General features: G+C 42.5%; 1 protein-coding gene across 2 annotated transcripts in view; it reads left to right on the plus strand.

Annotated features, from left to right (window-relative positions):
* tspan9.S (tetraspanin 9 S homeolog) overlaps positions 1-25031 on the plus strand; it is a 227307-nt gene that overhangs the window by 37849 nt on the left and 164427 nt on the right. For both annotated transcript variants that reach the window (XM_041587649.1, NM_001093585.1), the window contains 1 exon segment: positions 17378-17434. The gene's annotated coding sequence lies outside the window, so the exon portion shown is untranslated.

Genomic DNA, 25031 nt, shown 5'->3' on the forward strand with positions numbered 1-25031 from the left:
AGGAGAACCAAAGCCTTAAAAGTTGTGCTTTATGTACCGTGCTTACTGTACCAGCCCAGAGGTTCAGCAGATCTATAACAGTAATGATCCAGGCCTTCAAAGTTGTCTCCAGCAACTCCCCATCTCGGATCTTTTTAGGCATCTTTTGTGTGTCAGTGGCACTGCACATGCTCAGTGAGCTCTGGGATGCTGTTGAATAGATAAGCTTAGGGATCATCATAAATCAACAAGTGAGGCTTCCCGTATGTCAATCAACACATTTGCACAAAATTCATAACAGAAGGCAACGTTATTGACCTTATTACCCCTGGTGAAATTCTTGAAAGAGTTTTGTAGGGCCCTTAGGAATTGCACTGTATTGCAACGAGTTGTATGGGGCTGACAAACCAATATCCCAATTTATTTTTTTTCTTTATTTAAAGGATAAGTAAACCTTTAAAATAAGTGAATGTAAAATTGATGAGAGCGCTATTCTAAGCTCTTTTGTCATTTACATTCATTCTTTGTTTTCTTTTTATTCCAAGATATTAAGGGATACTGTTATGGGAAAAAAATGTTTTCAAATGAATCAGTTAATAGTGCTGCTCCAGCAGAATTCTGCACTGAAATCTATTTCTCAAAAGAGCAAACAGATATTTTTATATTCAATTTTGAAATCTGACATGTGGCTAGATATATTGTCAATTTCCCAGCTGCCCCTGGTCATGTGACTTGTGCTCTGATAAACTTCAATCACTCTTTACTGCTGTACTGCAAGTTGGAGTGATATCACCCCCCTCCCTTTCCCCCCCCCAGCAGCCAAACAACAGAACAATGGGAAGGTAACCAGATAGCAGCTCCCTAACACAAGATAACAGCTGCCTGGTAGATCTAAGAACAACACTCAATAGTAAAATCCATGTCCCACTGAGACACATTCAGTTACATTGAGAAGGAAAAACAGCAGCCTGCCAGAAAGCATTTCTCTCTTAAAGTGCAGGCACAAGTCACATGACCAGGGGCAGCTGGGAAATAGACAAAATGTCTAGCCCCATGTCAGATTTCAAAATTGAATATAAAAAAATCTGTTTGCTCTTTTGAGAAATGGATTTCAGTGCAGAATTCTGCTGGAGTAGCTCTATTAACTCTGATCCCAGTTCTCTTCCGCCGTGCAGGAAACTGTGCGCCCATGCGGGAAGGGGGTGGGTGCTGAAGGGGGTCCCGGAGAGGGGTTTGCCCTGGGGGGCCCAGGGGATGGGGGGTGGCCCTGAGGCTGCAGGCCCAATGGGCCCTGGGCCCCCAAGTCCAACACTGAAGGCCTTAATTAATGAGCAATTTCAACATAAATTGGTAAAACAGGAGAACCTCTGGACATGTTGGGGGCCCTAAAATGAATGTGCTACGGGGGCCCAGTAACATCTAGTTACACCACTGCTCTCAGCATCTGCTAAATCCCCCCCCCTTTATTCTGACACAACTGCCGCTGCTTTTCCTGAATTTTGCTGACTTTAAGCTTTTCCTGGTGATTGATTTCTCCTTTTCAATCCTCTGCAAAAAGAAAGACATAACAGACTTCTCCCCAGGCTGCCATTCCGAAATCTCACGGTAAGCAGAATTCTTCCCCCTTTTTTGGGGAGGTAGTGGTGGTGGGGGGGAATACACACGTTTGCTTGCTTTCAAATGAGAAGTTCCTATAAGGGCAGAACTACATGGGCGATTTAGGTCCCATCCGACGACATGCGAGGAAGATAAGGTAAGTTGTAGGAATGTTGCATGTAGTCGCATTTTGCATCCGACGCGACACGACTGTCACATGCAGCGGCTGCATCCAACATTTCTATTTCTTACCTTATCTTCGTTGCATCCGACTTGACGCCAGCGTTTCGTCGCACGTTGTCGGATCGGGCCTTGATTGCCCATGTAGTTCTACCCTAAATATTCAATGACTGTGATTAAGATTATAAGCCCTTGAATAGCTGCCCCCATGGCTACACAGCAGCTTGTTTATATAAACTATAGTAGTACTTATCTGTTATCTACTGTGTATCCTGTGCTTGAATGGCTGCCCCCATGGCTACACAGCAGCTTGTTTATATAAACTATAGTAGTACTTATCTGTTATCTACTGTGTATCCTGTGCTTGAATGGCTGCCCCCATGGCTACACAGCAGCTTGTTTATATAAACTATAGTAGTACTTATCTGTTATCTACTGTGTATCCTGTGCTTGAATGGCTGCCCCCATGGCTACACAGCAGCGTGTTTATATAAACTATAGTAGTACTTATCTGTTATCTACTGTGTATCCTGTGCTTGAATGGCTGCCCCCATGGCTACACAGCAGCTTGTTTATATAAACTATAGTAGTACTTATCTGTTATCTACTGTGTATCCTGTGCTTGAATGGCTGCCCCCATGGCTACACAGCAGCTTGTTATTATTAATATTTCAGTGACATTAGTAGAGCGATTTGCATGTGCGCAACACTGTTTCGGTGGCTTCAGGAGAGGTTGTATGACATCACTTACGCTGATGTCGCTTCCTCTTATGTCACAGACTCAGTCCCCTGGTGACATCTACGAGAAAGTTAACAGCTCTCTGTGTGACAGCTGCAGCAGCAGGGAGGGATCTCTGCAATCCGTTTGCTCTTTCTTGAATATCTTCATAAACCGACGCTCAGTTCCAATAAATTGGATCCAGTTCAGACATCGCTTCCCGGAGACGGAGCAATCGCTTGTGTCAGCTCAGTCCATTGCCTATGTTGTAGTTCCCTGCCTGCAATCTCTATTCTTTCCATTAGATGGCGCTTCATAGCTGCGTGCATTATAAGCAGAGAGCTTTTTATTCATTATCTCATGATAGCGACAATATTTCGTTTTCACGTACAGCTAATTTAAAGTTGTTAAATGTTTGATGTTTTCATAAATAACGCTCTTTTTCCAATTACGGCCGCGCGTCGATACACATTGCAATGCGATTGGTTTTTTTTCTTCTTCCCTTTTTAAAAAGCCTATTGATGGGCACAATTTGAAAAAAAAAAAAACATTTAGGAGGAACATAATGAAACAAAATGTGCAACGGAGCCCTAGAAACTCCCTTCGTTATTTCTCATTTTTATAATAAGTCTAAAAAAAAAAATGCAGAGGGTGCAGCTCATCAACTTCGAGTTAATGGACCGTTTCACCATTCATTAAATTTCATTAAAGTTTGGGGGGGGAGAGAGGGACAGATGGTGGAAAGCTGCTTCTAATGGTGATTGGCTCCCGGGGAATTCCAATGGGTGTCTCGGTGAAACTGTATACACTTTATCAGAGCATGATGAATGATCCATAATTGGAGAAAGTCCATTTAAGAAATGCAGGGAGATTAAATGAGAAAGAGTATAGAACGTGCTTATCTTAAAGGATAAATAAACATTTAAAATAAGTGAATGTAAAATTGATGAGAGTGCTATTCTAAGCACTTTTGTCATTTACATTCATTATTTATTTTCTTTTTATTCCAAGATATTAAGGGATACATGTGCTGTTAATATGAATGAATTTTGTTCCAACAGCGCCACCTGCTGGTCAGTTTCTGACCAGTCTGACCACCAAGTAGTCAAGGAAGTTGTCAGGAGAAAGAAAGAGGCTGCTCTGATGTTCTTCTGCTTAGGAAAACAATTACAAACCTTTCTCAAATCTTTCCTAAGCAGAAGAACATCAGAGCAGCCTCTTTCTTTTTCCTGACAACAAACTTTTAGCCTAGCCTCTGTTTGTATGTTTGTTTTTTGGATAGGGTCAGTGACCCCCATTTGAAAACTGGAAAGAGTCAGAAGAAGGAGGCATATAATTAAAAATACTAAAGAAAATATGAAGGTCAATGAAGACTAGGGATGCACCGAATCCAGGATTCGGCCAAATCCTTCTGCCCAGCCGAACCCAATCCTAATTTGCATATGCAAATTAGGGGCAGGAGGGAAATCGCTTGACTTTTTGTCACAAAACAAGGAAGTTAAGAATGTTTTCCCCTTCCCACCTCTCCATATGCAAATTAGGATTCGGTTCGGTATTCGGCCGAATCTATAGTGAAGGATTCAGGGGTTCAGCAGAATCCAAAATAGTGAATTTGTTGGATCCCTAATGAAGACCGATTGGAAAGTTGCTTAGAATTGGCTATTGTATAACATACACGTTAACTTAAAGGTGAACCAACCCTTTAAATGCATTCTAACCCCATTTTATAGTTATTTTCACTAACGATGTTCCCGTACAGCGGGGCAATGTCCTCTGTCCCTTTAGAGCAGTGATCCCCAACCAGTAACTTGTGAGTAACATGTTACTCCCCAACCCCTTGGATGTTGCTCCCAGTGGCCTCAAAGCAGGAGCTTATTTTTGAATTCCAGGCTTGGAGGCAAGTTTTGGTTGTATAAAAACCAGGTGCACTGCCAAACAGAGTCTCAATGTAGGTTGACAATCCACATAAGGGCTATCAATAGCCAATCACAGCACCCCAAGAACATTTATCATGCTTGTGTTGCTCCCCAACTCTGTTTACTTCTGAATGTTGCTCAAGGCTTCAAAAGGTTGGGGATCCCTGCTCTAGAGTAGCATGTTGCTCCCCAACCCCTTGGATGTTGCTCCCAGTGGCCTCAAAGCAGGAGCTTATTTTTGAATTCCAGGCTTGGAGGCAAGTTTTAGTTGCATAAAAAACAGTTGTACTGTCAAGCAGAGCCTCCTGTAGGCTGCCATCTACATAGGGGCTACCAATAGCCCTCATTTGGCACCCAAGGGACTTTTTCATGCTTGTGTTGCTCCCCAATTTGAATGTTGCTCATGGGTAAAAAAGGTTGGGGACCCCTGCTGTAGGGGGTGTGGTCAGGGCTGATGACCAATAGCAGAGTAGGCTAAAAGGCAGGACCAAGCCCAATTATGAAACTGTATCCAGTACTATACTATGCCCCTTTCTCCGTACATCCGTTATCCGGAAACCCATTATCCAGAAAGCTCCAAATTACAGAATGCCTGTCTCCCATAGACTCCATTTTATCCAAATAATCCACATTTTTAAAAATGATCTCCTTTTTCTGTGTGATAATAAAACAGTAGCTTGTACTTGATCCCAACTAAGATAAAATAAATCCTTAATGGAAGCAAAACCAGCCTATTGGCTTTATTTAATGTTTATATGATTTTCTTCAAATTATGGAAAGCTCCATTATCCAGAAAACCCCATTCTGAATAAGAGGTCCCATACCTGTAGAATAAAGCAAAGACATGGTTTTGAGGACAGAGTGCCTTAAAGGGGAATTGCCTCCCGTTTTACAGCGCTGCTGCTTTTGGCTGATTTAATATTTGAAGCACCTCTTTCCTGCGGCAGATTTCCATATTGTATTACTCATTTATATAATGTATTAAAAAAATATATATTAGACGAACCCAGTCGCAGCCCCCGTGGGGTTCTCATGTTTAATCAAACGTCCCTGGTACAAAAAAAAGTTGTCTGGGGAAATTTCCTCTGCTTCCCTGGTGAGAGAGTGACAGTTTGTGACCCCTGCAGCACATTCAAGGTCATGGAATCCTTTTCTGACATGAATTCAGTTCAACTTAAAGGAGAACTAAAGCCTTGTAATGAATATAGCTAGAAATGCTGTATTTTTATACTGTACTTACTGTACCAGCCTAGAGGTTCAGCAGCCCTATAACAGTAATGATCCAGGGTTTCAAAGTTGTCCCCAGCAGCTCCCCATCTTGGATCTTGTTAGGCATCTTTTGTGGGTCAGTGGCACTGCACATGCTCAGTGGGCTCTGGGCTGCTGTATAGACGCAGCTCATCATTGCTAAGGGTTGTGGTGGCCATGGGATAATTTACAGATTGCAGGGCAAGGTGCAAAGTGCAAAAAAAGTGCAAGTGCCCTGCTGCAGTGTTGCAGCACTTCAAATGGCCCTGTGGCGTGGGTCGGGCCGGCCTCACACCCCCATTTGCGGGTCACGGGCGGATCGGGGTTGAGCTCATCTGACTTCTCTCCCCGCCTGCAACCTTACACTGCCGGCTTCCGACTTCCGGTTTTATAAATGTGCACCTGCCCCTTTTGTGATGTCATCGGCGAGGCGGGTGGGCGCGGGTCTATAAAAGAAAGGGGGAAGGCGTGTGCAGGTGGAGGTCGGGGAAAACATCACTACTTCATAACCCCAAACATTTAGAAAAAAAAAAAATGAGGTGCTCATAGTACGGTAAAATTATTTTGACCACGCCCATTTTGTGACCACGCCCCCTAATTACCATGTTCATTTTACAAAAATTTGGCAGGTTATGAAAGTTTGAACATATATCTGTGTTTTTTATTTTCCAGTTATTACAGTTTTGCTAATGAAGGTGAATTGCCCTTTAAACTGTGCATATAACTTTTCCCAAGGGACCTCCTTATCTAAATTGTTATAATTACTTATTTGCTTATCTCAAAATTGTTACAAAAGTATCTTATCTGCACCTGGTGGCTGTTTTGGGCTCTCTGCCAAAAGCCAATTGAGTTAGAAACGTTGTTTCTTTTTCTGGCTGTTCAGTGCTGAGAAAGTCGGAACTTTTCAGTACAAACGCGGGACTGCGGGTTGAGGTGTCAAAATCTGAATTGTCCCGCTAAAAATAGTATGGTATGCTACTTCCCACCCCCTACCTGTCTGCCAGGCATAGACCGCAAAGGAGCTCTGTCCTATGGCAAGAAGTAAGGACCAGTGTCGGACTGGGCCCCTGGGATACCAGGAAAAGTCCCGGTGGGCCCAGGTGTCAGTGGTCCCTCATACTGATAAATATTTGGCCTGTTTCATGGTCATTCCCTATTTCTTAATAGGAAAATGCTTAATAATGGAAGAATAGAGTAAGTAGATATAAAGATCTATGAGAATAAAGAGGTTGAGTGAGGAGAGGACAGAGGGTACAGAGGACAGGCCACAGACACAAGTACTTTTGAAACGAATACTAAGGGGTGCACTTTTGCCTCTAGAATGTCTAGAAACAATCCCTAATTTGCAGCATTTCCTACATCTTTAGTTCTCCTTTATCCAGGGGTCTTTCCTTTCTCTGCTTATTCTCACTAATGAAAAAGGAAACAGACGAGAGGCTTATTAACGACTCTTTTTCCGCTTGTTTCCCCCAATAAAACCTGATACAAACAATAACTTTGCCTTTAGTGACCGAGGCCGGGGGGAAGCGCCCGGGTACCAGCGCCTCTCCCTCCCCTTGGACAAGTGCCCCTTTATTCCGAATGCCCACGTGAAACCCCGCTAGGATGTCGGGTAACCGAATCCCCCTCCAACGAGCCATAAACGCGTGAGAACAAACCTTTTAGCAGCGAAATGAACAAAAGCTTTTTTTTTTCAGTCCCTTTGTGAAGTCGTCGCGACCCCATTGAGGGCAAAGCGTCGGTGTAAGATTTCATTCCGCTCTCCAATAAATCCGCTGTATCACCAAATGGCACAATATAAAATCTCATTTCACACAGCGGAAGGGAATCATTTTTCCGAAGGTATGTCTTTATAATGCGAGACTTTTTTTTTTTTTTGCTTTTCGGAGGATGCAAAAAAAATAAATTAGGGGGTTTCATGGTGGAAGTGCCATGTTATGTGAGACAGCTGTGCCATAAATAATCTGCCGACCCCCTCACTCCATACTGAGTTACATGCGGCTTTATGGGGTGGGGGGTGTTTAGTGCTAAGAGGAAACCCCTTATTACTGGTCATATCAGAGAATTATTTCATGTGTCTTTGTGAGTGTTAATTAGGGATTATTCAACCCTAGAAATAATTATATCTTAGTTGGGATCAAGTACAAGCCACTGTTTTATTATTACACAGAAAAAGGAATCAATTTTTAAAATTTAGATTATTTGGATAAAATGGAGTCTATGGGAGGCAGGCTTTCCGTAAATCTGAGCTTTCTGGATAATGGATCTTTCTGTAATTTGGACCTTCATACCTTAAGTCTCCTAGAAAATCATGTAAACATTAAATAAACCCAATAGGCCGGTTTTGCTTCTAGTAAGGATTAATTAAAGTACAGCTATGGGATCTGTTATCCAGAATGGGGCTTTCTAGATAATGGATCTTTCCATAATTTGGATCGTCACACCTTAAGTCTACTAGAAAATCATATAAACATTAAATAAACCCAACGGTTTTGCTTCCAATAAGGATGAATTATATTGGGATCAAGTACAAGCGACTGTTTTATTATTACACAGAAAAAGGAAATCCTTTTTATAAATTTGGATTATTTCATTATAATGGAGTCTCTGCAATTCGGAGCATTCTGGATAATGGGCTGCCAGATAAGGGATCCCATACCTGTATATTTATATATACTGTATATTGGTCCCTAAGCTCAGGTAAGTGACAGCAGCCCAGAGCATGTCCAGTAAATCGGTAGAAAATAGTGATGGGCGAATTTGTCCCGTTGCTCTTCACCTCGAAACGCGAATTTTGACGCCGGTGACAATTCTGACGCCGGCGACATTTGACGCGCATTAAAGTCAATTAAAGTAAACGTCTAAACTGTTTGCGGCTTCAGAATTGCCGCCGGCGCCAAAGATTGATGCCGGCGGCAATTCTGAAACCAACGAAAATCGGAAATTTGTCCCGAATTCGCGCCTGGCGAATGAATTTGCCCATCAGTAGTAGAAAAGCATATGGGGAACAACTGGGGCATCTTCAGATCTTCCCTGATAAAGAGCTTTGGTTGTCTTGGGCTGGTACAGAATCCCAAAACATAAAGTGCAGCTTTAAGGGTCAGGGCACACAGGCAGATTCGTGGAGATTAGTCGCCCGAAGATAAATGCTTCCATGCTTGCTGTGCCTACAGATCATTTAATCTCTGTGTATATGGATTAATACTACCCCTATAGTAATGAACTGAAGCGAGAAACTAAGATTCTAAAAATTTGGCAGATCTACTTGAAATTTCACTCCAGATTGTTGGTGGAACACGTAAAGGCATTGTATTGGCTTACACCGTCCCAGCTGCTGCAAACTGCTTGTCCCCATCTGGTGGTGTCAGTCGTGGAATTTGATTCTTCCGCATGCACCAAATGCCAGGGCTGCTAGTTAAAATGTTAACCCTTTACCTGATTTAATAGATTATTTGGATAAAACTTTCCGCAATTCTGAGCTTTCCGGATAATAGGTTTCTCGATAACTAGGGATGCACCGAATCTAGGATTCGGCCAGGGTTTGGCCTTTTTCAGCAGTATTCGGCCGAATCCTTGTGTCAGGCCGAACCAAATCCTAATTTGCATATGTAAATGAGGGGCGGGTAGGGAAATCACGTGACTTTTCGTCACAAAAGAAGAATTTTTTCCACTTTTTCCTTTTTCGGATTCGGTTCGGTATTCGGCCAAATCTTTCACGAAGGATTCGGGGATTTGGCTGAATCCCAAATAGTGGATTCGGTGCATCCTTATCGATAACGGATCCCATATTTGTATACGAATTCTAAAAATCTATAGGGTTGCCACCTTTACCGGGGTCAGTGGTTCGCCCCTTTGGTTAACTTTTAGTATGTTATAAGACGGCCAATTCTAAATAACTTATCAATTGGTCTTCATTTATTTATTTTTTTATAGTTTTTTCACCACTAGTTTTTTCCATGACCTGTGTATGGTCATGGAACTCCTGGGTAACCTAATAATATATCCTTATATTTTACAAGAGGGGGTACTTTATTCAGTATATAATGGAATCTATGGGAGACGGCCATTCCGTAATTCGCAGTTTTCTAGATATCGGTTTTCTGGACTTGTATGTGCTTCATTTTACCCGGGGTACATGGTAAGAGCTGCTTGTTTGGCGAGGTTATTGGTGAGTGACTCCCCATGGGCCAAATTGGGATGATCTGATTGTTAGGCCCCCTTGCCTTAGTGTAAATACACTGTCCTCGTTCCCCTGGCCACATCTTACTTTATTATACACACTGTCCTTAAAGGGCATGTAAAGGCAAAACAATACAATCCCATGTTTACTATCTTTTATGAAAAAGAAACCTGTCTCCAAAATACTTTAATTAAAAAATATGTACCGTTTTTTTATAAGAAACCTGACTGTATGCAGTGAAATTCTCCCTTCATTTACTGCTGTGGATAGGAATTGTCAGACAGTCCCTAACTGCTCTGCAGGGAAACACTCATACTTATGAACAGCAGGGGGAGCCCCGTCTTACTTCCCAGCCATGCAGAACTCAAGCAGCTTTGTTTGTTTCCCTGTAGAGCAGTCGGCGACTGTAGAGATTTGTATTGGATTTGATTTTTGCCTTTACATCCCCTTTTCTCCAGCTGCAGGGACAAAGATCATGGAGCCAGATTTGAACAGAGAAACTGGGATTCTATTTGGAGGATTTCTTTTTCTGCAGCCGCTGCAATACAAAACAAAACAAAACAAAAACTATAAAATCCACATTAGATTACATGACAACACAGGACCCAGTGCAGTCTGTATATTCTGATTATTAATCAGTCTTGCTGTATCGGCTTCTGGCAGATATTATTTGACTTGTGCTGTTTTGATAATTTATGACGATCCCTAAGCAGCCCAGACCACACTGAGCATGTGCACAGTCTTGGTCTTGCAAAGATGTATAACAAAGTTACAAGATGGTGACCCCCTGTGGCCAACTTTGAAAGCATAAATCATTTGTTTTGATTAGACTTGTGGTGCAGTAGGTTCATGTTTATGTTTAGTATACAAAATACAGCATTTCTAGACTTATTCTATTTTAGACTTTACTTCCCCTTTAAGTTATTGTCCCTTTTTAAAAAATCTGTGGGGCGCAGTAGAGTATTTTTTTAATGATTGTCCCTGCTCGCCCCCCCCACCAATGTTTTGCCCATAGGAATCTTCGCTCTAATGAAATTCCCATAGATGAACAATGAATGGAGTAGGGGTCTGGCTGCGGTATATAGAGCACATAGTCACTGAGTATTTGCCTGGCTCAGTCGTATTCTCTGCTTCTCTATATTATGTCTGTCTATAAATGGGCACAGGCTGAAGGAGTGAGTACTTGGTCACAATGAGCCAGTCATTACTTAAAGAGCCCGGCCAGCAGGAGACTTGATAGATAATTTGGACTAAGCTGCTGCTCCCGCCGGGAGACCCTGGATTCCCTCTCCAAGTCCTTATTTTGAAAAAAAAAAAATACAATTATGGAATACTATGATGGGGAAAAATGTTTTCTTTCAAAACACATCAGTTAATAGTGCTGCTCCAGCAGAATTCTGCACTGAAATCCATTTCTCAAAAGAGCAAACAGATTTTTTTATATTCAATTTTGAAATCTGACATGGGGCTAGACATATTGTCAGTTTCCCCAACTGCCCCCAGTCATGTGACTTGTGCTTTGATAAATATCAGTCACTCTTTACTGCTGTACAGCAAGTTGGAGTGATATCACTCCCTTAGTGATTTGCGGGCCAGCCTGAAACCCGCGTGTTGGGCGGGTTCGGGCCAACTCCTGTACAGCAACGTAACTAGAGGGGGGCGGCCCTGGCACGGGACGTGCAGCAGGGCCCCCTCCGTACGCCTGGAATCACCCAAAGTCAGTGGCACTCAAGCTGCTGGGGGGCCCTGAGGGGGTGCGGGCCCTGGCCCAATCGCACCCCCGGTAGTTACGCCACTGCTCCTGCACAAAATCTTCATGTCGCAGGGCAGATGCGGGTCGAGCTCTTCTCCAACCAAGTACTGCCAGCTTCCGGTACCAGAATTTATAGACTTCGACCTGCCCGGCCACTTTGGTGACGTCACTGGGTCTATAAAAAGAGGGCAGGAGCAGGCCTGGGCGAGGTGCGGTTCGGGAGGGGGCGGGTTAGGGTTGGGTCTACACCACTACACCCCGTCCCTCCTCCCCCCTCAGCAGAACAATGGGAAGGTTAACCAGATAGCAGCTCCCTAACACAAGATAACAGCTGCCTGGTAGATCTAAGAACAACACTCAATAGTAAAATCTAGGTCCCACTGAGACACATTCAGTTACATTGAGTAGGAGAAACAACAGCCTGCCAGAAAGCAGTTCCATCCTAAAGTGCTGGCTCTTTCTGAAATCACATGACCAGGCAAAATGAGCTGAGGCACCTACACACCAATATTACAACTAAATACACTTGTTGGTTCAGGAATGACATTTTATATTGTAGAGAGAATTATTTGCAGTGTTAACAGTGTCATTTAGGGTCTCCCATTGGACCCATTTTTATCCAAGTAATTAAAATTTTTTAAAAATCATTTCTCTGTAATAATAAAACAGTCGATTGTACAGGTATGGGACCTGTTATCCAGAAATCATGGGACCTGGGTTTTTCCAGATAATGGATCTTTCGGTAATTTGGATCTTCATGCCTTCAAGGAGTTGTTCACCTTTGAGTTAACTTTTAGTATGACGTAGAGAGGGATATTCTGAGACAATTTGCAATTGGTTTTCATTTTTATAATTCGTGGTTTTTTTTAGTTATTTAGCTTTTTATTCAGCAGCTCTCCAGTTTACAGTTTGAGCAACCTGGTTGCTAGGGTCCAAATTACCCCAGCAACCATGCATTGATTTGAATAAGAGACTGGAATATGAAAAGGAAAGGAACCGAAATAGAACGATATAGTAATAAAAAGTAAAATTTGTAGCCTTATAGAGCATTTGTTTTTTAGATGGAGTCAGTGACCCCCGTTTGAAAGCTGGGAAGAATAAGAAGGCAAGTAATTCAAAAACTATAAAAAATAAATAATGAAGACCAATTGAAAAGTTGCTTTGATTAGCCATTCTATAACATACTAAAAGTTAACTTAAGTCTACTAGAAAACCATATAAAAATTATATAAACCCAATAGGCTGGTTTTGCTTCCAATGAGGATTAATTATATCTTAGTTGGGATCAAGTACAAGCGACTGTTTTATTACTGCAGAGAAAAAGGAATTTTTAAAGGATTATTTGGATGAAATGGAGTCTATGGGAGGCAGCCTTTCTGCAATTCAGAGCTTTCTGGATAACAGATTTCTGGATAACAGATCCCATACCTGCACTGTTTTATTCTTGCAGAGAAAAAGGAAATCATATTTCATAATTTGGATTATTTGGATAAAATGGAGTCTAGGGGAGACCGCCTTTCCATAATTCGGAGCTTTTCTGGATAACGGTGGATCTTACACCTGTATAAGTATTCTGTCGATCGGGTTTCTGAATAATGGGTTTCCAGATAATGGATCCTGTATTTAAAATACCTCATTCCTCATAATCTTTTTTTTTAGTTCTCTCTTAATTTCAGGGTTCCCTTTCCTAAAAGGGTGACAGTTAAAAACCTAAAAAATTGACAGTTTGGCAAAACAGAAGACTGGGATATAGGGGGCCATGCAGATCAGCCAGTCATACTGGATATACATTTAAGATTAAGGGACTGTGCGGCTCTAGTTGTCCCGGTTACCAGTAATTCGGGCTGTTTTCACACATTGAGCGGTGCCAGACTTGCAGGCCAGAAATACCTATTCCATCTAATGGTTACTAATCCTGTAAGTAACAGCAATGCCAATAACTTGATACAAGATCAAATATGTTAGGTATGAACGCTTAAAGCTTAGACCTTCTTGTGAACCTGAGCTATATAGCTGGGACGTACTGTTCCCAAATAGCATCCTTAAAGGGCAAGTACCTCTAAAAAAGAATCAAAAAGCTTAGATGACCAAGCAGGGGTAAATGTTAATGCAATGGGTCGGTTTTATGCTGTTTCAGAGCTAACATTGGATTGGTTGCTTTGGTTCCTTAAAGGAGGCCGTAAGACTATAAATGAATACAGCTAGAAATACAGTTTTTATATATTGAATCTGATGACTCCCTCTAGAGGCTCAGCAGGCCAATAGCCATTCAAAGCCAAACTTTATAAAGTTACCCACAGGAGCCCCATCGCTAACTTGTTAGGCCATCTTGTAAGTGTCAGTGGCACTGCACATGCTCAGTGTGCTCTGGGCTTAGCTTCATGGGAAAACTTCAACATATGAGCAGTAGTGATGGGCAAATGTGACCTGTTAAGCTTCGTGAAACCGAAATCCGCCAAATGTATTGAAGTCGATGGGCGACAAATTTTTTTCACCTATTGGAGTCTATGCGAGTCTTTTGTGCGGCAAACCCTGGCTAAAATTACGCTCATAGTTAATGAGATGAGATGCCATTTGTTCAGAACAGTAGTGTAGTGCCGGGCAATCTATGAAAATACTTTTTAGAATACTTCCACCAAACTCTGCTTCTTGGGTTACAAGAAGAAATGCGATGCGCATATTTGACTCACATCGCTCTGACTAATAAGAATTCAGCTGACATGAATGTTGATTTTCTTGCATATTTCCAGACTCTTCTCAACAAAAGCACAGTGCGATTGTGTAAGTCGTCCTGATGGATGATTCTCCAAGGACAAGGGAACATTTGGCCTAACTGGCTGCGTTTCAGCTCCATTTATAGGGCACTTGGTATAAGAGAGTAGACCTCCCACATGCTAGAGCCTGCATTGCTTGCATTTATGATTAGATACGATTATCACTGGATCATTATCATTAGTTTGTCAGTTCTTGGAGAATGTTTGAGGTCAGGAATATTCAAGCCAAGTATAATTGGGGAATTAAATGTTAACTTGAGTAAATATCACTTGGTTCTACATAGAACAATAGGACTAAAGGGCGACAGTGGGCAAGATAGTGACACTATGCTGACAGTAGGGAAAGATGGGACATTAGGAGAAGATGCTCACAATGGATTATGATGGAGACAGTAGGACAGGAAGGGGACATTAGGACATGAAGAGGACAGTAGACAAGATGGGAACAGTAGACAAGATGGGGACAGAAGGACAAGATGGGGACAGAAGGACACGATGGGAACAGAAGGACAAGAAGGGGAGAGTAGGACAAGATAGGAATGGCAGACAAGATAGGAACAGTAGACAAGATGGTGACAGGAGGACAAGATGGGGAAAGTAGGGCAAGATGGGGACACTAGGACAGTATGGGGACAGTAGGGCAAGATGGATACAGTAGGGCAAGATGGATACAGTAGGACAAGATGGAGACAGTAGGACAAGATGGGGACATTAGGACAAGATGGGGACATTAGGACAAGATGAGAACAGTAGGACAAGAAGAGGACATTAGGACAAGATGGGGACAGTAGGACAAGATGGGTTCATTAGGACAAGAAGGAGATTGTAGACAAGATGGAGACAGTAGGACAAGATGGGAACAGAAGGACAAGATGGGGACAGAAGGACAAGAAGGGGACATTAGGACAAGATGGTGACAGTAGGACACGATGGAGACAGTAGGACAAGATGGGAACAGTAGGACAAGATGGAGACAGTAGGACAAGATGGAGACAGAAGGACAAGATGGGGACATTAGGACAAGATGGGGACATTAGGACAAGATGGGGACATTAGGACAAGATGAGAACAGTAGGACAATAAGGGGACATTAGGACAAGATGGGGACAGTAGGACAAGATGGGTTCATTAGGACAAGAAGGGGAGAGTAGGACAAGATAGGAATGGCAGACAAGATAGGAACAGTAGACAAGATGGTGACAGGAGGACAAGATGGGGAAAGTAGGGCAAGATGGGGACACTAGGACAGTATGGGGACAGTAGGGCAAGATGGATACAGTAGGGCAAGATGGATACAGTAGGACAAGATGGAGACAGTAGGACAAGATGGGGACATTAGGACAAGATGGGGACATTAGGACAAGATGAGAACAGTAGGACAAGAAGAGGACATTAGGACAAGATGGGGACAGTAGGACAAGATGGGTTCATTAGGACAAGAAGGAGATTGTAGACAAGATGGAGACAGTAGGACAAGATGGGAACAGAAGGACAAGATGGGGACAGAAGGACAAGATGGGGACAGAAGGACACGATGTGAACAGAAGGACAAGAAGGGGAGAGTAGGACAAGATAGGAATGGCAGACAAGATGGGAACAGTAGACAAGATGGTGACAGGAGGACAAGATGGGGAAAGTAGGGCAAGATGGGGACACTAGGACAGTATGGGGACAGTAGGGCAAGATGGATACAGTAGGGCAAGATGGATACAGTAGGGCAAGACGGGGACATTAGGACAAGATGGGAACAGTAGGACAAGATGGAGACAGTAGGACAAGATGGAGACAGTAGGACAAGATGGAGACAGAAGGACAAGATGGGGACATTAGGACAAGATGTGGACATTAGGACAAGATGGGGACATTAGGACAAGATGAGAACAGTAGGACAATAAGGGGACATTAGGACAAGATGGGGACAGTAGGACAAGATGGGTTCATTAGGACAAGAAGGGGACAGTAGGACAAGATAGGAATGGCAGACAAGATAGGAACAGTAGACAAGATGGTGACAGGAGGACAAGACGGGGAAAGTAGGGCAAGATGGGGACACTAGGACAGTATGGGGACAGTAGGGCAAGATGGATACAGTAGGGCAAGAAGGGGACATTAGGACAAGATGGGAACAGTAGGACAAGATGGAGACAGAAGGACAAGATGGGAACAGTAGGACAAGATGGGGACATTGGGACAAGATGGGGACATTAGGACAAGATGAGAACAGTAGGACAAGAAGGGGACAGAAGGACAAGAAGGGGACATTAGGACAGATGGTGACAGTAGGACACGATGGAGACAGTAGGACAAGATGGGTTCATTAGGACAAGAAGGAGATTGTAGACAAGATGGTGACAGAAGGACAAGATGGTGACAGTAGGACAAGATTGTAGCAGTGGTTTGAGATGGAGACAATAGGACTAAAGGGCGGCAGTGGGGCAAGATAGTGACAATATGCTGACAGTAGGGAAAGATGGGACATTAGGAGAAGATGCTCACAATGGATTATGATGGAGACAGTAGGACTGGAGGGTGACCCTGTGACTGTATAGTGACAGTGGGGCAAGATGGAGCAGTAGTCTACTGTCTACTAGAATGTAAATGTCAAATAAACCCAATAGGCTGGTTTTGCTTCCAATAAGGATTAATTATATCTTAGTTGGGATCAAGTACAAGCTATTGTTTTATTATTAGAGAAATCATTTTAATAAATTTGGATTATTTAATTATAATGGAGTCTATGGTAGGCGGCCTTTCCGTTATTCAGAGCTTACTGGATAACGGATCCCATACCTGTACACACAGTGATTAATAACTTCAATAATGGGACAGATTTGGCAATTAAGCAGCGTCTCCGTTGCCCTCATCCATTTATACGAGTCCTCGTGAGCTGTTAAGAATGTCATTTCAATCTCCAGCCATTCCCAGATAATTCTGATTAAAAGACAATTATTGTTGAGCCCCTCTTGATGCCGGGATTTATTGTATAAAAGGAATGACATGTTTATCTCATTTTATTTTGTGTTTTTGTTGTAGAATCGGCTTGTTGGACCCCCTGGCGGTAGCATCGCAAGTACAAAGCAAAAATCACGGGTGAGTTTTACATACAAATAACATTTCCCTTGTGGTGCCGCTGTCATATACAGTAGCTGTCATATACAGTATATATATATATATTAATATTGTTGACAGTGAAAATATAAACAGGGTGAAATGCTAGCGAATTGATGCGGCTGTGTTTGTATGGGGTGCAGAGTACAGTAGATCAGTGTTGGACTGGGCCAGCGGGACACCGGGAAAAAAATCGGTGTCCCCCGCTGGTCCTCACCTCCCTCCCTGGCCCTCGGCGTGGCTGAAAGAAAAAAAAGGTAGGTGCGGGCGGTAGGAGGTCGAGGGGGGGGGTTTGCGGCTCGGGGAGGGGGACCAGAGGGCACTTTGGGGTGGGCCACAAGGCAGCAGCCCCGGTGGGTCCCGCGTCCCCAATCCGACGATGCGGTAGATTCACCCCGGAGATTTTCAGTGGGAATTTGTTGGCTCATATCTGTTGGGATATTTGTAAAGGTTCTAGTGTGTTTGGTGATTGTTGTAGATAGGACTATATGACTATTTTACATGTAAATGGGGCATAAGCCTGCCATAAACTCACCCATTGCTTTCCAAAGGAGTTGGTCCAGCCTAAATGATATATGCATAAGCATTCTCCAATGAAAACCTACCAATGTTACCAGCTTTCTGTTATCCAACATAGGGAGATTACTGGACAAAATTTCACATATCAGAAGGGTGGACATTGAGCCTGTGGAGTCACCTCGGATGTCCAGGCACCATCATTCTTGTCTTTCAGTTTCACTATATCTATATATCTATATATAGGGAGCTCCAGACAAGGTTAAAGGATAAGTCAACCTTTAAAATAAGTGAATGCAAAATTGATGAGAGTGCTATTCTAAGCCCTTTTGTCATTTACATTCATTATTTATTTTCTTTTTATTCCAAGATATTAAGGGATACATGTGCTGTTAATATGAATGAATTTTGTTCCAACAGCGCCACCTGCTGGTCAGTTTCTGACCAGTCTGACCACCAAGTAGTCAAGGAAGTTGTCAGGAGAAAGAAAGAGGCTGCTCTGATGTTCTTCTGCTTAGGAAAGATGTGAGAAAGGTTTCTAATTGTTTTCCTAAGCAGAAGAACATCAGAGCAGCCTCTTTCTTTCTCCTGACAACTTCCTTGACTACTTGGTGGTCAGACTGGTCAGAAACTGACCAGCAGGTGGCGCTGTTGGAACAAAATTCATTCATATTAACATTTTGCATTCACTTATTTTAAAGGTTTACTTATCCTTTATTAAAGGGCACCCTTTGGCTAAAATATATTATCCCCAAACAAAGGAGCCCACACTCCGGTTGGGGGGAGCAGTCATTTTTTTTAAATGTCCCCCGCCAGCGCTATGCCACCTGAACCAGGAGGGAGCTTCTGGTTTAAGCAGCCATCTTGGGTCACACGCACCGATGACATAGTGATTGGTTGATGGCCTTCTCATTCCCTTCAATCCTGTCCGGATTTCCTTTTCACCTGGGCAGCCATTCCAAAAACTGGGCTGTCCGGGTGAAATCCGGACAGGTGGCAACCTGGCTAGTCCCATATGCTGTACTGGTTTGTGTTGCCAGCGATGCCTATACAGATGGTCTACAACTTGTTGTGGTGGGTTGGTGATTAGAGAGCAAAGTGTAGAGTGCAAACACAAGTGTGCTGTCAACCCTATTTTTTGGTCTTGCCAAACCTTGCCCATGAGTAACGAGGCTAATCATGTATTGATTTTCCAGTGCCAGCTTTATAGATGGAAAATCGGTTACAAACACTGGTTATAAACAAAAAATAAATAAATAAAACAACATTGAATTGGGCCGGACTCTTGGCACCATAGGCGGAGACCCGTCCGTCATAGATTCAATTAAATGCTGTTTTTAACAGCGTTACCCACAAGACCAAGTCATTCAATGACATCACGGGAAGCCTTAGGTTTATTCATCAAAAAGTCATGATAGATAAATAGCAGAAACCCATTATCCAGAAAGCTCTGAATTACGGAAAGGCCGTCTGCCATAGACTCCATTGTGATCAAATAATCCAAATTTTTTAAAATAATTATCTTTTTTCTGTGTAATAATAAAACAGTCGCTTGTACTTGATCCAAACTAAGATATAATTGATCCTTATTGGAAGCAAAACCAGCCTATTGGGTTTATTTAATGTTTATATGATTTTCTAGTAGACTTAAGGTATGAAGATCCAAATTATGGAAAGATCTGTTATCTGGAAAACCCCAGGTCCCGAGCATTGTGGATAACAGGTCCCATACCTGTACAAGTTTACAGAATGCAAAGGGTGCCAATTTGTTAGACATTGCTGATAAAACCCCAAAAACTGACCTCTAAAACACCCAAAACCGTAATCGTACAGTGAAATTGCCTGACTTTCAGTTTATTGATCGGGCGGCCATCGCTTTGGGACCTTGCCTGGCATTCAGTTATAGAACTAAAGAAATAAAGTGAAATTAAAGGATAAGCAAACCTTTAGTACAAGTGAATGTAAAATTGATGAGAAATAATGTTGAAACTGCACGGCTTATGTTTAAATAGAAACCTTATGATAAAATCCTAATGATCGCCGGCCCGCTAAGCATGCACCAGATATTAATATAAAGCTAGTGTTAAATGCTAATCATACGTTACATGAGAGCTGATATTCTGTAGTAGTGAAATGTATATTCCTGCCTCTATATCTCTTTCACTCTGGCATTTTCCATAGCGGTGTTAATATATGTTACTGATTATGGATCAGGGGACATAGGGTCACATTTAAAGGAGAATTCTATGGATGTAAAGTCACCGAGAGGTTCTGTGACCATATAAAGGCTGCAGGCTGAGTTATACAGGGAACTCTGAGTATCACTCATGTATTATAAGGGATAATGTACCCCCAACTGTAAATGATAAGGATATTAGAAGTCACTGAGGGGTTGTTCTGTGACCATATAAAGGCACAAGGTTGCAGGCTGAGTTATACAGGGAACTCTGAGTATCACTCATGTATTATAAGGGATAATGTACCCCCAACTGTAAATGATAAGGATATTAGAAGTCACTGAGGGGTTGTTCTGTGACCATATAAAGGCACAAGGCTGCAGGCTGAGTTATACAGGGAACTCTGAGTATCACTCATGTATTATAAGGGATAATGTACCCCCTACTGTAAATGATAAGGATATTAGAAGTCACTGAGGGGTTCTGTGACCATATAAAGGCACAAGGCTGCAGGCTGAGTTATACAGGGAACTCTGAGTATCACTCATGTATTATAAGGGATAATGTACCCCCTACTGTAAATGATAAGGATATTAGAAGTCACTGAGGGGTTGTTCTGTGACCATATAAAGGCACAAGGCTGCAGGCTGAGTTATACAGGACTTTGCTGAATTTCTGTTGCAATGAAACTTTATATAAAATAAAAAATGTGTAAGCGTAGAAGGAAGATCAGCGCCACAGAGATAGCCTCTCTTAAATCTAATTGCAGCCTGTGACTGAATGCCGTGCTCCTGGAATAGCCATGCATTTCTATTCCCGCATTCCCTGGTGGTCACAGACAGACAAGTCGCATGGACTGGGCAGTAAAGTCAGTTACAAGGACAGATAATCAGTATAGGCAGGTAGGACCTTGGAGATAAGGCTGATTCACTTTGTGGTGGGGAAGAGGCTTTCCTAAAGGCATTTATAAATTGTATTTTTAAGTAATTGTGTAAAGGAACAGTAACACCAAACAATATTAGTTTTTTCTAAGGATTGACAATATAATGTAGTAAAACTGGTGTGTTTGCTTCTGAAACTCTACTTTAGTTTATGCCATGGGGGAAGTCATTCAAGCACAGGATACACAGTAGATAACAGATAAGTACTACTATAGTTTATATAAACAAGCTGCTGTGTAGCCATGGGGGCAGCCATTCAAGCACAGGATACACAGTAGATAAAATAAGCACTGCAGGATAAAATTGTATACTACAGAGCTTATATGTGTATCCTGTGCTTGAATGGCTGCCCCCATGGCTACACAGCAGCTTGTTTATATAAACTATAGTAGTACTTATCTGTTATCTACTGTGTATCCTGTGCTTGAATGGCTGCCCCCATGGCTACACAGCAGCTTGTTTATATAAACTATAGTAGTACTTATCTGTTATCTACTGTGTATCCTGTGCTTGAATGGCTGCCCCCATGGCTACACAGCAGCTTGTTTATTTAAATTGTAGTCGAGTTTCTTAATGAAACCCATTTGTACCAGGGCAGTACAATGAGTATCTTGTATTTTCATTACTTTAACATACTTTTTTGTGTTACTGTACTTTTAAATGAAGAGTTTAAAGTACAACTGTGCTTTCTTAAATCCTTAAAGGGAAGTTTATGGTTAAATAAACTCGTATGAAGCAGAAAGCAATATTCTGAGATGATTGTTTTTTTTTTAATTTTTGAACTATTTAGCATTTTGTTCGCTGCTCTCTAGTTTGGAGAATTGCAAACTATATTAGTTTCTAATTGACAGCTGGGTGCTACAGAGCAGATTAACCGTATCAAATGCACGCACAGTGGAGATTAAACGCAAGCGAATCCTCGAACAATTGTCCCTTTATTGAGGTCGGCCTCCCAAGCACGCGGCGTGCAGCTTGTACTCAGGGAAATGGTTTGGGAGCTGACGCATTCTCTAACAGGAAGGATTTCTTTCTTTATTCTGAGCTTCTATAACAAATAACAGAGAGAGAGAGGCTGCAGCAGAGGCTTTGTCATATGATTCGGTGTCTGGCTGGGCCCAAAGCTTACAGTCCAAATGCTATTGTAGTCACAATAAAGCCAGTATAACTTAATAGCTCTTTACACACGAGGCTAATCCTGACATTTGGCTCTATGAGAATGCGAATAGGGAGAATAAAGAGCAAAGTGCTTCTCAATAAAAGCCACAGTTTGACAAGTGAAGGATATGGAGGTTTGTGCATTTAAAGGCATATTCCCATCTTTCTCTCAAATTCACTGATCTTTGTCCCGGTCTGTCCGTGTCTATCATCTATCACTCTGTCTGTCTGCATGTCTATCTATCATCTCTCTCTCTCTCTCTCTCTCTCTCTCACTCTCTGTCTCTCTCTCTCACTCTCTGTCTCTCTCTCTCTGTCTCTCTCTGTCAATCTATGTCTCTATCATCTCTGTCTCTATTTATGTCTCTATCTATTCCTCCCTCCCTCTTTCTCTCTCTCTCTCTCTCTCTCTCTCTCTCTCTCTCTCTCTCTCTCTCTGTCTCTCTCTCTCACTCTCTGTCTCTCTCTCTCTCTGTCTCTCTCTGTCAATCTATGTCTCTATCATCTCTGTCTCTATTTATGTCTCTATCTATTCCTCCCTCTCTCTCTCTCTCCCTCTCTCTCTCTCTCTCTCTCTCTCTCTCTCTCTCTCTCTCTCTCTCTCTCTCTCTCTGTCAATCTATGTCTCCATCTCCCCTCAGTCTATGACAGTCTCTTACATATTGTGCCACTATTGTTACTGTCAGTGCCTCTTCTCTCAATCTGTGTCTGTCTATCTATTTATCATCCATCTCTCTCTCTTTCTCTCTCTCTCTCTCTCTCTCTAGTGCTTCCGGCGCCGGAATTTATAGACTTCCGCCTGCCCCGCCCCTATTGTGACGTCACCGTGGGGCGGGTCCGGGGCGGGTCTTTAAATAAAGGGGAGCAGCGGGCCCGTTCGGATGTGGGTAGGGAGCGGGCGGGTTAGGGTCGGTGCGGGTCGAGAAATTCTCAACCCGCACATCACTACTATCTATGTCATTATCTCTCTATGTCTGTATCTATAATCTATTTATCTCTCTCTCTCTCTCTCTTTGTCTATCTCTATCATCAGTTTCTCTAAATCTGTCCCAGTATGATTAAATGAGCAGTATCTCCCTTGTTGAGCAAATGTGTGGAACAAACTTCCCCCCCTTTTATTTAATGACTAAAAGTCCATGGTTACTGTTATTTCTTCCACCTTTTCTCTCAAATCCTGGTTCTGACAAGCCAATGAAATAAATGGCCAGAGCACTGATAACCCCTCTCCATTCAGAGAATAAGCCTAATGTATTTTCAGCATGCACTCCATTTATTAATCTAAGTGTATACTTCCCCTGTAATAAAAATATGCAGATATTGTAGCGTCTCTGTGCAGAACAGCCTGTGCTGGTTAAGTGATATCAAACTTTTGGTTTTACTTCCCCTTTAAATGCTAATTGCATTACAGTAGTTTACCAAATGATGGCCCTCGGTTGTTACTTCCCATCATTATCTCTCAGCTCTAATCACTTCTTCCTTCTTTGAAACGCTCTTAGCTCAGTTAGGAACGATTCTTGTAATTACGGCCGAGCAAGTGTGTGACATGCGGCAGATGTCTCCCTGACTGACGTCCATGGGGAGAGGGCTGTCACATTTCCCAAGCGCTCTCTCTCTCTCTCGGATCTGTTTCCATATACGACCGCAAGGCTCCACGTCTGAGATATTTCCAGGGCTCTTATCCCATGACAGACAGCAAGCTGCTCCACGTGCTCAACCTTTAAGGCTGATGCTGATTCATGCGTCCAGGAGGCGAACGGGGAATTGATCAGTCGTAAAGCGAAGTGACATCTTTTATTCATTCCTCCTGCCTGTGTGAGGTCTACTTGCCCTTTATTAATGGCACACAGATGAAGGGGGCCAATCTCTCATTTTCTGGCCTTTTTAAATAATTCCCAAAGTTTTATATCGCTCCAAATCTGCTGAATACGAGATCTGGGTTTCACGTGACTGCAGGATTTTGTGGGTTTATAAACAGATTTTTTTTTATAGAGTTTAGACAGACAAAGGAATCAACTCCTTGGCAGTTAAAATATGTATTAAAGGAGTAGTAAGCTCAAAATCACTGGGAGGTGTAACCTCCCCCAGAGACGATAACCACTAACCTCAAGGACCTGTTGTACGTGGACATTAGCGGTTTAATACGATGGAAGAGCTGAGGGTGTAGTTGTCATCGTCTTCTTCCTCACTTAAGGCATGCCTTGTGCTTCTCAATAAAGTCTTATCTCTATACTGGTCTTGAGTTCTTGCAGCCAACAGGATTGGACTGGCCTACTAGAGTACCAGAAGATCTTCCAGTGGGACCCGACTAGGACAATTGCCATCAGCCCCATCCTTATATATAGACCACTGTGAGCCTTTATAAAAACCTATTTTATCTGGCACTAACTACCTGGAGTGGGATCATGTTGTCAGGTTCTCTGGTGGGCCCTAGGAGACCCAGTTTGAGACTGGTAGCCAGACTGTGTATGTGCGGAGTTGACCTTCAATATCATATTTCCTAATATCTGGAGAACGAAAATCTGGGACTTGTCACAATGACTTACCTACCTGCCCCAGGCAGCCTCTGCTTTGATTGCCCCTTTTATTCCTGGACAAGTAGGCCCTCAAAACCGCAAGATATCATACAATGAGTTATACTGGAGAGAACCTTGACCTCATAAGGTCTATGGAACATTGAAGGTAAGCTTGTTAGGCAATCAGATCTATCATGCTTTAATTAAAATGCAAAGAAACCAAATAATATAGATTTTTTTATCATGGCTGTTGCCTTGGAAATCTAATATTATTGTA

This window comes from Xenopus laevis, chromosome 3S, assembly GCF_017654675.1.
Source record: "Xenopus laevis strain J_2021 chromosome 3S, Xenopus_laevis_v10.1, whole genome shotgun sequence".
Classification (NCBI taxonomy): domain Eukaryota; kingdom Metazoa; phylum Chordata; class Amphibia; order Anura; family Pipidae; genus Xenopus; species Xenopus laevis.